At 36.4% G+C, this 14481-nt stretch overlaps 1 protein-coding gene across 2 annotated transcripts in view; it reads left to right on the top strand.

The window, feature by feature from the left end:
- Nucleotides 1-570: 570 nt before the first annotated feature.
- Nucleotides 571-14481, top strand: part of LOC117232780 — a 38814-nt gene continuing 24903 nt past the window's right edge. Inside the window, exon 1 of one of the 2 annotated variants that reach the window (XM_033492420.1) lies at nt 571-651. The gene's annotated coding sequence lies outside the window, so the exon portion shown is untranslated. Of the gene's footprint in view, nt 652-8869; nt 11134-14481 lie in introns of those variants that run through there. The other variant, XM_033492419.1, reaches the window with a different exon arrangement.

Raw genomic sequence — 14481 nt, 5'->3', positions numbered from 1 at the left:
CATTTCAATTTTGCGCGCGACTTTACACGAATAAGAAGCCGTTCCACATCAGCCAATCAGGAGTCAGCTAGACGAAGTTTTGGCGCGGTTCGTCATTGTACCGTTGAAAGGCATCGTATCAAGAGGCATTGCCGTTTGAAACGCGTGATTTCAACTAGGTAGTATTTTTGTTACTATTCTATTGTTTTCTACCGATTATTATCAGGCACGTTTAACTAATACATATCTTATTTAGTTTATTATGTGTTGTTATGACGAAATTCTATAGTTTTCCGAACTTTTTCTGTTCGTTTATCATCAATCGCTTATTTAAGCGTTAGTGTTACCAATAGCTCATAGTATAAACTTTTTTTGGGATAGGATTTGAGTTGGATTATTTCTTTATTTTAACACAACTACTTGAATTTTTTACATTAATTCTAAATCTTTAGTTATGTTTTGCGTAGATTACTGATAACGTTTAATTTATTTTAAGAAAGATGAAAAAATTGACGTCTTCAAAAGTAAATTATAATATCCCATGTTTTGTTACAGATTTCTTACAGCTTCCAATTCCTCTATAGAGTTGGGTGGTTTCTTTTTGATGATTGCTTTAGTGATGACTTCCTTTAAGCTACTGCAGCATCGATAACAATGTTTTCGCATCTAATGGTGAGTGGCATGTCTTTATGTTTCTCTGGCTATCCAATCATGTCATAGCATAAAAGGTCCGAACCGAGACAAATGACTCGTATTACGTAGAACTTTTGATGAGCATATTAACCACGGACATTTATTATTAATATAATGTTGATTATTGGGATAAAATATATACTACTAACAATCATTTGAGTACCTATGGTTAATAATATGTTCACCACACTTATCTTTGAAATCGGAATATGTATATTTAATATGGGCCCAGAGTCCATACAAATATTGCAGTAATAAATATTGAAATAATTTTAATTGAACATTTTGTCGACAACCAGTATATTTATAATAAATAATCTTTAATTTCATTCCTTTTATGATATATGTATTGGAAGATTTATTACACGACAATTTATCAATTTTTAAAACTAAAATATACCATTATTGAACAATTAATTATTAAATATATAAACTTAATATGTTTTTACACATACAAGTTTGTTATAGCAACTTAATTAATTAATTAATTAATAAGCAAAGTAAATAATGATAATAAGTTATTTTCAATTAAAAAAAATTTCTTCTGTTATGATAGTTTTTCTATTAATTCTCAAACACTAATCCAAATTGCTAATTATTAATAGTTTTTACGAATGACATTTGGATCTAGATCAACTTCCGCAATTTATATTTTTCCTTTGTAAGTTATTGTTTGTTATGATATTTTGTTGGCCCTTCTGGCTAGAGATTTGTTCTTTTTTTCAGCAGCCGGTAAATTATAAGGAGTATTATTATTTAAAATATGCATTGTTAAAGTATATTTGTTTGTTAATATTTGCCGTAGTAAATCACAGAGGGCGTAAGAAATACTCTGACTTTTTCAAAGTCGGTATTTCAGAACGTGAGACAGTGAGACACAAGCATTGACCATCGGTGCTATAGAATTTGATCTGTGATTTTACCAATGATTTATTAGAACTGAATACAAATTGTCTCTGATGTCAAAGAGACAAATTGTAACTACAAATGGAGATAAGATAAGTAAAAAATTGTTTGGAAATAATTGCTTTAAACTTGCTCAAAAATAAGCATTTGGTAACTTTTTTCACATCTGCAATTATTTCGTATAATCTTCCACGAAACTTTGTAAAATTTTAATCCAAATCTTCAAATTTAAATTCGGAATTATGTACATACATACGTACATCGTCAATGCACATATATAGATATTTGTTTCATCAATATAGTTACCGATTGATGGTCCATCGCCACCATTAGTCACCAGTTATAGCGTTCATGGTAAGAAAGTTCAAATCTTTCAAAAACTCTGTATGATGTCGAAATGGAATTAGTTGCATATTTCAGTTAAATTAATTATAAATAAAGTAACGAGTTATTTTAATTTTGTTTGATTTTATAACCATACGTAAGAAGAAGTTTTAAATAACTACCGGACATTTTATATTATATAGAAAGTACTGTAAGTACCAGAATATTGATATACACAATATCCTCATCTTTTTTACTTGCTTCCTCAAACCAATAGGAGTCTCGTGAGGCGTTAATGGTGTACGTTTTAACGTTACATCACATCGCGACTTTCTACATCCTCTTCGCGATACTGTTATAAAAATTCCCTCGACATTTAATCACGTGAAAGGAATCCTACAACTCTCGGACTCCGAGTTAATGCTTGTATCGACATAGATTACGCTCTTTCAGAGCCGATACAGAAGAAAGAGGAAAGAAAAGGTAAAGGTAGGATTCTAATTCTCGTATTAGTCGCCATAAAATATTACCACGTCTCGGTGGTCCATAGATGTTTAGTATAATGCCCTTAAGAGACAAATTTATTTTCCTGGTAAATGATCTTGGTTTCGAGATATTAGAACTTGAAACTTGTAAATTGATACCTTTAATTTTCACTTTCCACCGTCGTTATCAACATTTTTGTATATTTACGATTCACATATATTGGAATTCAGATATTTGGGGATTAATTATTTAAACTATCAACCTTTCCATGTTCGACCTTCAACTTTCACTTGAATCCGGAGTTTAGTCGTTTATTTGTGATACCATATATTTAAATATTAGAACTGGAAAGCCAGAAATTCCTTAGAATTTCTACTTCTTTATGCATCCGCAAATATTATCCTTCAAATATTAAAACTTGAAACTTGCAAATTAACTGGTTTCTAAATATTGAAATGAAAAGATTAGTTGCTTGAATTTCCAGTTTTTACCCTCCTTACCACCGCTCTTCGTATTTTCACGGTCTCCAAATATTAAAACTCTTAACTTACAAACTAATTGCTTGGATCTTCCGACTTTTACATTATCAATTATCCTCACTAATTATTCGTAAACTTCTGATAAAGATTCTTGAGACTTTTCATTTTTGCGAGCTTGAAATATCTTTTATAAATCTATTTTTGTAGAATATCGATTATAGGGATAATATATCGATCGATGGCGGATCTTCGGCGAAAGGATGCGTATTTCATGTTTTCACGGTTGATTTTACGTTGTACCGGAACCGTTTACTTTCTCAGCGGCGTTCTACCGTGACTCGTTGGGCACACGAGTCCTTTTCCTGTTTTCCCTATCTTTTTTCCTGAACGTTATCCCGCGATTAGGCGACAGGGCTCGTTACGTGAAATTACGTAAACTTGTTTCCACGAGTTTCAGACCGTATTATCGGCGTAATCGACGTAAGCCGTTATTTTGATGAGATTGAACTTCCTCCGACGATTAAACGTAATACTAAGCAAGCCGTGTATTTTATTTAAAAACATATTGCTTATTGGTATAGTCGAATTGCTGGTTAACAAAGTATAGCTTATAGAGAAATAGCTATATTATACTATAGTCGATTCACCTGTGCCTGGTCGAAGGAAACGTTCATATCAAAGTCACGATTTTCTTATGGTTTTATTAGCACAGCAAATAGGCCGCATAATATAACGGTACGAAAATAATGGCGATGATCAGAAATTGCCGTATTAATCTGAAACTATCATATGCGTTAGATGTTACTGATAGCACGGTAATGTATAAAAACATTTGATATATCAATATCATTTGAACGCACAGGTATTCCGATAGTCGAGTTATTTACATAAGATCTTGTGGACGAGTTTACAAGTACTGCAATACCAAAGCGAAGATCGTGCTGAAATATTAGAAATTTCAAAATACTTAAATAATTGAGATGTAAGGGGAAAAACAAACTTAGCCATTGAAGTACTGAAATTGACGAAATAAAGAGGAACAGAATAGGAAATGACGAAGAAAAATTCCTCTGGTTACTGTTGAAACAGATAACCGTAGAAGGTAGAGGCCTCATTTTTATACGGTTTAAGTGAATTGTCTGGTAGTTTGCGCGTCAGCGAGCAAAACTTGAAATCAGTTTTTCAGTGAACCTTCCTCCTTTTCGTTTTCCGTTTCTTTGCTCTGTTATAGATGTCAGTCCCGTTGGATTTGGCTTGGAAAACGTGTTTCGCATTCCATCGAGCCGGAGAGAACGCGCATACCATTCGTTAGGATCTTGTTTCACCTAATCGTTCACAAAGGTGCGAATTGTCGTTCACATGCACAGCGTTTAGATTACAAAGCTTCAATTACATTGATTCTTACCAACGATTAAGCATTTCTTGTTACATATGTACTACCTTTAGTCAATCCATAGTACAGATTGTAATTTACATATTACATGTTACGTTTGTTTACGGTTCGTTATAGGCGAATTGTTGTTCGACAATTGCGCTACAGAGCGTTCGGATTAAAATGCTATCTCCGGTTAATTCTTAATCTCTCACAAATTCTAATTTTCAATATGTAGATACAAATTTGTCATCTGCTGGTGATAAATAAGCGAACGTATAGAATATAAATTGAACAAAATATAAATTTGAATAAATGTAAACCGACTGAAGTATAAATATAGATAAATACGAGTCGAACGAAATATGAATTTAAATAAATATAAATTGAACGAAATAGAAATTTAAATAAATAGATACAGATTGAACGAGACGAAAATTGACCAGCCGCAAATAAATAATAAAACACGGTAAAATATAAATTTGCACGAACAACGCGACTAATTACTTTCAACCTGCACGAACAAAGAGAATACGCTTTTTTCCATAGTCTAGACGCACCTTGAAGCGACCTTACTTGCGAATGGTTGAGTGCTCGAGCCGTCCGCGAGTTCGCCAACGATACTTAGCGCATCTGGTTAGCATTCGTGGCAGCGGAGGTGTACACGTTCGCCGCGACTCGCTTTTGTCGATGGTCTCCTATATCGGGTGACCCGAATAAATATCACGACTGGATGATGATCTAGCTCTAATTTCTTTGCTCCAACGTTTTCGTCATCGCGCGGTCGGATACGCTCGATCACCTGTGCAAATCGATACTCGTGGATTGAGCAACCAAACACGATCAATAAACACGATAGATTTTCATTTTAATTAACTTGTATCTCTGTCGCGTGGTTAGATGGTTGAAGAGGAGGCGTGACGACGCGTGTTATTAATTGCAACGAACATTTCTTTTTCGTGTGACTTTTTTAAAATTATAGAAAATGGACGGAGGAACTTTGCACTGATTCATACACGCAAGAAAGTATAGTAGAAGCAAGATATTTTATTCTTTTTTGGTCAACTAACGAGTCAGTGGTCTAGTTAGATACATATGGAGGGCTAATTTGTAAAAAGTATGCTGATTAAGCTAAAGTTTCCTTCAAAACTTGTTCAGTATATTATTATTATTATAATGTTATATAATATATTCGAATATAGATCTTTGTTTAATCATCGAAGAATTACGAATCGACGTTACAGTTTGAGGATGGTCCTTTTCGTATTAGTCGACTGATCGATGCTCTACATGCTGTCCGTCCTTGCGAATCGTCTCACATATTAACTGACCTGAATAAATAATAAAGATAAATAGCCAGGTTTAGTTTTAGCCTCGCCTTTCATTTATATTCGCCGATTGGTTCTAATCCGCGCGTGCCGGGTTAATGTAAACCGCCATTGCTAATCCTATCCTCGTCCACTTCATGAACTGAATAAATATATACATCGATTAATAAACTCCGAAGAAACAATTACAAAGCAATATTATAAAGAAATGAGGTGGCGTTAGACGTAAGTGCCCGAGTAATACTCTTGATGTTCAAAACTAAAGTTTATTTAGCAATCAACAATCAGCAATCAACAATCAGCAATCAGCAATCAGCAATCAGCAATCAGCAATCAGCAACCAGCAACCAGCAACCAGCAACCAGCAACCAGCGATCAGCAACCAGCAATCAGCAATCAGCAATCAGCAATCAGCGACCAGCAATCAGCAACCAGCAATCAGCAACCAGCAATCAACAATCAACAATCAACCATCAACGATCAGCGATCAACCATCAACCATCAACGATCAGCGATCAGCGATCAGCGATCGGCGATCACGCTTCTCGAATGTGTTTGCTTCGCTGTTGCGCTAGACCCTTTGCACTTTGCTGTTCGAAACGGAATGAATCTTTTGTTCGAAACCAAACGGATTCTTTTCTTTGTTGTCCCTCGATATCCTCACTACTTTGGCGTTCGTTAGACGTCCGCGACCGTTGCCGCGTACGCTTTCTTCCGAATATTCGGCGAAAGGACCGTAGGGATATCGATGGTACATTGGGCATGTGGGCTTTACGTTTTGATGGTATAGCGCTTTGTGTCGCGAAGTTATCGGAAAGTTCCGTCGTCGAGTGCCGCCACAGAAATATGTATCAATAAGCGAGAGAAATCTGTGTTTAGATTTCAGTTTTTGGATCGTTCATAAGAATATCTATTGTATTTGCATAATCGTCTGCAGTGTATTTATTACAATTTCATTGATTTTGCAGAATTGAATGATAGACGAACGAACTGATGCAAGTAAATGATTTGCTTTTAACGAAATGAAAATTAATCGTATACCTGGATCATGAAAGTGGAAATTTTACAAAGAGCGGAATTACTCATTTTAGCTTCTGAATGGCTAGATTGGCACTGCAAAATTTGGCATTTCGGTGCGATATATGGTTACGATTGGAATTTGCACTGGAACATTTACGTATAGATCAGGGCTTGAAGTAAATATATTATTTTATTTTCACTCGTGCACGTTACGGACTGTATCATTGCTGATATGTGATACATTTCGTTTTGTACGGTGTGCATACGAAACTATACTGCGGTTTGCTATCAGAGAACTGACGGTCTATAATTTGAAACAGTAAAGCTGAGTATTTCGATGATCGGCTCGTACGATCTGTCGTTACTACGCTTCGGTCGATTCTGAAATTTTCCGAGAAACGATAAACTATTACGTATAAGATACTGCACGTATGGTATGCGAATGAATCGATTTTCTTTTGCTTGTTAATGTTGTATTTTAATTCCAAGTACTGTAACGTTTGCCTTTCTTCATATACGTTTTCATACTATTAGGTCGTCCGAAAAGTTTCTTTCGTTTTATAAGGAAATAATAGATGCACAATGTTTTTTGTTTTATATTAGTTTATCGAATTGTGCGCGAATATAATAATAGAAATAGAACGAAATGGATCATACCTAATTCAATAAAATAATATAAAACAACAATTGTTGTTCATCTATTATCACCTTATGAAACGAAAGAAACTTTTCGGACAACCTAATACTCTATAAATATTCGTCCCTTCTGTTTCATAAATGAAACCAGGTTGTAAAAAGAAGGTAAACGTCTTTTGGGCCATTATTGGCTATTTTAACGAGTAGGAGTAGTGGAAAGAAATTTTCATTCAATGATTTCTCATGTAACAGGACTTTATGGTCGTTGTTTAGACCGTTACGATAGGAAAAGCGGAAAAGCACCTATCGACGTGGCACGTGTATAAAACAGGTGAAGAGTCATTAAACAGATACATACGTCGACGATGAAATGAAGTCATTTGTACCGATGAAATTCGAACGGCCCCGAACGAAACGATCGTGTGACGCGGATGAATATGAATTCGTCCTTCGCCAAGCAAGAAATTGTAAAAGCCTCCGAGGGAGCTTTCTATAAATGCATATTTTTACGATGCTCGCGTAATGTTTATGGCATCCGTGAATTATGAATGACGTTATGCCGTATGACAGCACAGTGAAATTGCTTTGCGCTAGACAAACCCCACGGACAGCCATTAAATCGCTACCTTTTATTAAATATTTTCCTTTAATTTACGCTCGTGTTCGATAAATGGGACGGAAAATAGAAACGTATAGATTGCTTTGCGTCGATCGGGGTTACTGTAAATATTTGTTGTTAAATATTGCATACTTACATCGATGCTTATAATATCCGAACACTTGCTTATTTTCAATCTTTTAACATTCGAACTTTTTTCTTTTGCACCATGAAAACATTTTTTGGGAAAGAAAAAGGAGTACTATTAGTTTATTAAATTAATTAATTAATTTAATTAATTTGTTTAAATTAAAAGGATTACTGGAGTTTTATGTAAATTCATATTTTTGTGAACGTAAATATAAGAATGGATTTTAAATGAAGATTTATCTCGCCCGTTATGCATTTAATTAATGACTATATTCAATTTTAATATACCACTGATAAATTAAGAATTAATTAAAATTTTGAATTTGATTATTTTTTACTATTAGCTTATTATTGGTTTGTACGTAGTACTACCACAAATCGACGAAAGTGTACGCACATTTATAACTGGTAGTATAATTATCGTAGATGAATAAGCGGATTTGAGCGGATAATCGGATTACGAGAGTTGGATAACATTATTATTCGAAGAATTGCGCACTCGCGATTCCGTACGCTCACGCACCCACCTTTGCAAAATCTTCTTCGAGTCACGGTTAATAAGACCACACAGGTCGGCGTCTGTCTGCGATGGTTAATTGCATCGAACATGCACGAACGTATCGCCTTCGTTCACGCATTCTTATTTGCCCTCGACAGGCACGAAACCTCGTCAGATACGGAATTCTTCAAAATCGCGATTATCTAGTCGAGAAAAGATAGAATTTGTTTCTGCAAGAATCACACATTTCTATACAAATTTTCGGATTTGTCTCAAATTCTGACAACGTAATCTCGCAATAACTTGTCTGAATATAGTATTAATGAAGTTTCAAAAGCTTGGATATAACACAGCCATAAAGAATTTCTATGACAAATGTTCAAATAATTTCGCAATTGAATAATTTCACTGTCAATTTAATGTTCTTTCTTGTTACATGCAAGGAGGATTTTATCTTTTATTATTGTCAGTAATAATTTATTCCAATCGTGTTTCGTAAAATATTACGTGGTACGTTAACATTTATTCTTAGTGGTTAATGTGCAATAATGGAATCGACATCTGTAAACGTCAATCTGTGAACCTTACGCAGGAAGTTTATTGGAAGAATTCTTTAGCATCGACAGAGAGATAAGATAACCCTGGGAGCACGATCGGTTGCACCTTCCGATCTCATTGGTCGCTCGTTAATCGGTACACCCTATAGAGGCACCTGGCATCGGGTTAAGCGAGTCGAAGAGTATCTATATAAACGCGTAGGTGGAGGGGGCACGGTCCCCGTTGGAGGCCTCGACGGCAGAAAATCGTATTGGGGGACCGTATCGAGCTGAAGAAGGAAAAACCGATACGCAGACCGAATTGAAAGGAGAAGAGAGATAGTAATGGGACGGAGATGGCGCTAGTTGTGGCCAGAAGAGGAATCGCCCGCCATGGATCTGTTGCTTGCATTAGCGGTAGTGATGGGACCGACTTGATACTTATCTACCTGGTTTCGAAACCCTACACGTTAATTTGAATATTCCGATTCTCCACGTGCACGTGGCAAAGCAAGATGGAAGGGAAAAAGGAGCGCTCACCATGCCAGAAACATAGTCTTATACTCTACGTAATAATAGTTTTCATCTGCACAAGCTGCATCTCTGATGTTATCTTGCAAGAAAATCTCAGGTTTTAAGTTCAATGACTAATATCTGCCATCAATTTCGCAACATGTGCGAACACGATCACGTCCATGAAACGAGTGTAGCTCGATTTCACGGGTATATAACCAGACTGCCCAACGAGCAACGCTTGAACCTGACACGCTAACATTTGAAGAGAGAGGGCAGTTGAAAAAGTTGACAAGCAATCGACACAAGTCGCATGTTGTTTCCATCGCTAATCAATGGGGGTCTCTCTCTACCTGCCTGCCTCTTAACCTGCCATCCTCGGTGCAGGGGCAACGCTTACCGAGGAGGCTGAAACGGTCAGGTAGGGAGTCGTGGACGAAGACAGACGAGGAAAGACGAAGAAAGAGTAAGAAGGAAGGAGCGAGAGAGAAAGGGGAAGGGGCCCGGTTCTTCCACCACTTCCACCACGGTTAATGCCATCTCTTTCCCTTTCTAGTCTCTCTCCTCGTTCCTCGACGGGCCCCGGGACTAAAATTCAGGACAGAAAACCGTCCGGTTAGTTCGAGGCTGCTGGCAGAGAACGCGTTACCGGCGATCGCGAGTCGATCTCGGCAAGGTGTGGCGGTTCGTCCGAAAGAGAGAGGAGAAAGACAGGAGAGGAGAGCGCAGAGAAGATCAAGACCCGTCGAAACGGGCATTCGAAACGAGCGAGAGATTCCTCCCCTCCCCGCTAAAGGACAGACATAACCTCGACTCGAGTCGGTTAGTTTGCCTCTTTTTAACTAACTTTGAAACGTAGCTCGGCCTTTCTCGCTCGCTCACTCTCCCTTCGTCCGCGTTTCACTCGAGCTCTTCGCGGAGGATCTCCGCCGTGGAGTCAGTATCCCGTGATGGTTAGGTACGCGCGAATCCACTCGCGCCGCGTCGTTGACAAGTGAACTCTGCGAACAACAAGCGACGCCTTCCTACATATACGATATACAGAATCATAGGAATTTTTCTATATATTTTTGTAGCATTACAAATCTGTGTTTTCATTTTCTAAACTTCGTGCTTCGGATTACGTTTCCGTTCCGTTTCGTTTGCTTCTGCCTTCCGTTCCAACCGAGTTTCTTTGGCCAACGAGGAACGTACACAGCAGTAAACAGAGAAACGCAACCGTGTGCATATAAAGAAACGCCTGGCGAGCGTGGAAAAGTGCTTTGGACTGGAGTCGCGCAGCTGTCAGATCGACCGAGGCGAGCTTCTACTCTTCTTGTTCTTCTTAGTCTTCTTCTTCTGCTTCCTTCGCTTCGACGAGCTGGTGTGTGTCTGCCACAGGATTTGTGTACACCTATAGAAGCGCTACAGAGATACGGTTGTGCATGCTGTATGCACTACGTGGGCCGTACGTACCGTACAACTTGTTCCTCTGCTCACCGAAACCAGCCGCCGCCACCGCCGCCGCTGCTGTCTGCTTACCGAAGACCCGTTGATTCTTGGCCGCGGCTGCGTTGCTTAATTTCTGCGAAAATCGCCGCAAGCTCTCAGCATCCCGGACCCGTTCCGCTGCCGGTCAGTTTGTTTTACCATTTCTTTTCTCTTCTCTCCTGGCATTTTTACCTTGTACAATATTAACATGATCTTTTTCCTTTTTCTTTTTTTTCGAGGAGCTAGTAACGTAATGGAAATTAATTTTTGTTACTTTTGCGTGATTTTGAATGGGAACTATCGCACAATAATTTGTTAATTATTGATATTAGTAATTTTAACGAGTTACAAACTTCTTATTTGTAATTTTATAGTTTTACCATTTTTTTTTCTGATTTTGTTTCCTATTATATTTGTACTTTATAGAAAATTAACGTGGTTTTTCTTTTTTCGTTTGTTTCGAAATTAAACAGAATTGAAATTTCATAAACTCGAAGAAATAAAAAGGCGATGATGTGTTGCAAACACTGTTTTTCAAATTTACCATTATTTAAGATATCTTCTTGCAATCGGTGAATTTATGAATAAGTCATTTGTTTCTTGAAGATTAAATATGAATCGTGTACATGTATAATTATAGAATAATGAGATTAAGAAATTAATAAAAGGCATATATAGTATATATCATACATAGTATTACAAATTGTAAGTATAAAAAAAAATACAAGTTAAAAATACAAGTTAAAACCAAAGGATCCGTATTTTATGAGACATATTTGAATTTATTAATACCAAATATTTCTGATTAGCAAAATTTTACAAATAGTCCCAATGCAATTGCAGCAACTCTATTTTAATTTTCTGTTGATTTGACACATTACTCAAGGAGATGTTAATTGACAGAACTCTTTAAAATCGTCAAGTGAAGGCTGTTTATAGCTATTCATGCTCGTAGTAAATACGATTTAAATTTGAATACACGGCGCTAAGGATGAAACGATCAAGCTAAACGCTATAAATACGATTTGAATTTGAATACTCGCCGCCGAACATGGAATAATCGTTTACAACATCAAGTCGAAGAAATTCGAATCTAATCATTTCCGGCGTGGTGATGAAAGCTACAGATTCGAAAGTTGCAATTCTTACATCGCGATTCTCGCATTAATTTTAGCTGTTCGAGTAACCGTGGTTTTGTAACGTTTAAACGATCGTAATTTCCATTCATCGGAATGTTCCCAGCATCTGATAACAAGTAATAAATGACTTGAAAGTTCATAGATCATTTCTTTTTCCTTCTTCCACGCTTACGATCTCCACGTTTCTTTTAACGAAGTTTCTTTTAATAAAAAAATACTTCCTTGTTGTATGTAGAACGCAGATTGAAAGTCGATGGTATTTAGATATCGGTCCACACGTGACCCGTAAAAAGAGGAATTTTGAAACGATAACATTGATTGTTCAATTACAATAACTACTAGAAAACAGTAATCATAATGTAGTTTAAACTTGTTGTAATCCTCAATTTTTCTTACATTTCAATCTTGCTCTCATTTTAACAACGAAAAAGATTCGTACGATTTAAAAATATGTTCAACAGGTTGAACGTGCCACGTGAATTTCATGTTTTGTCCAGGAAAATATACTATTGCTCGATAATACTTAATGTTTGCAAAATATTACAAATAATAATAATATATTATTCACGTCGTCGAACATTTTCTAGCTCATAAATTTCATTTTATTTTCATCATTCTAAGAAATTTGACAAGCTGAACTATCGATGAACACCATAGCTGGTCAACGTGTTAACGTAAAATTGAGTTGATTTATATTTCGTTGAAACTTGAGATATTTCTTCGCGTTAGAAGATTATAATTGGATCGAAAATGGGCGAAAGAACGTAGCAGGGTTAATATAGATGTTGAAAGACTGTTAATCAGGGTTTGTACGTTGGATGGTGTATATGTAGCCGGATAAACGAATGCGATTTATGGTTAAAAGAAACATAACTCTTCTTGTAAACGGTTCTGTGTCCGTAGGTAAAGCGAGCCTATTACATATTTACGGCTACACGCGAGCGTATAAGATTTCGAAATGCGTGTAATGCATAAATAAAGAGAACAACCGTAAGAGCGGACAGTATCGTGTACAGTTTCGCGTGCTTTAGTCGCATGTATATCGAGCGGATCAAGTTCGAGCATTTCCAAAAGCGAGAGTTCACACTTTTTCAACGTTTCTTTTGTTTCTTTGAAAGTTAGCTGGTTTTTACAGTTATAAAAATGTACACGTCGTTTTTCTTCCTAACAAATACATTTTATTGCTATTCGAGCTATCTTCTTAATTGTGTTACGATTCTTTGAATTTGCTTTAATCGTGTTTTGTTTTCTGTCCAGAAAAAGACTCGATCTTCTAAAGAGATTAGCACGCCATCGAATTATATGTATTAATAACGACCCGTTTAAGTTTCCCTTACGTTTTTAAGTCGGATGTAATCCTGGAATTATTTAAATCTCAATCTTGTTTGAGTTTCAACCGAGAAACGGGTTTTTAATGCTTCAAGAAAATCATTAGCACGTAATTGAAACTGAGAAGTTGTATCATGTTGTAATAAGGGTTCTCTCGTATTTTTCTTAAATTTGAAAAACTTTCTGACGATATAAAAATATGATTGGAAAATAATCCAAAAGATTTAACAGGGTTAGAAAATTTGCAACGAAAAATGATCGTAATTTGTCCTGGAATACAATTCTATTTATCTTAAATGTTCTTTTATATTCTATTTCGAATATCTTGGATATTATATTATTCTCTGTATTTTACAATGCTCATTTATAAGTATTTCGTTCATTTAAGTGTACATTTCGTTTCATTTACTTCGTTTAAGTTTAATAGGTAGGTACTTTATTCACATATATAATTCGGGCTTAATCAGTTAATTGACTGTAATTAAGCAAAATTTATGAAAGTCAGACAAAAACTAGCGTTAAATACATACTAAAACCTGTTGAATATTAATTTCTTGAAAAAGTACTTGAAAATTTCAATCTCGTATCTCAGGATCTTGGACAGTCCAAGATAATTGTATGGAAGCTATCGAAACGAACAGGTTATGCATGAAAAATCGGTGGATAATCGATCGTCCGAGGTCGACATTGATCCTGAACGTGTTTTTGTTCCGGTTCCTGGGATATTTTCGCTTTAGATCGGCATGGACGCGATGTAGATCGGTGGGAACCGATTCTTCGCGAGACGGTTAACGTAGAAAACGGGTTTAAGCGTGAAAGTAATTGAGGAAGCGGATGAACAGACAAGCCGTTCGTGTTCTTCGCCAGTCAGCTACGGCTGTGTAAGCTTGCCTCGTGGAAAATCGCCGTTTTTGCGCCAGGGAAACGTTATGAACACGCCATGTCCGATAAAAAGAATCTTTTATAGTAAGAATTTCAATAATTATCGTGCTATGCTGAAGTATCATCTGGTGTCCCGATTCTC

The sequence above is a fragment of the Bombus vosnesenskii genome, unplaced genomic scaffold (genome assembly GCF_011952255.1).
Source record: "Bombus vosnesenskii isolate JDL3184/JDL3185 unplaced genomic scaffold, Bvos_JDL3184-5_v1.1 scf7180000013293, whole genome shotgun sequence".
Lineage (NCBI taxonomy): Eukaryota > Metazoa > Arthropoda > Insecta > Hymenoptera > Apidae > Bombus > Bombus vosnesenskii.
This window is presented reverse-complemented; position numbering and strand designations above follow the sequence as displayed.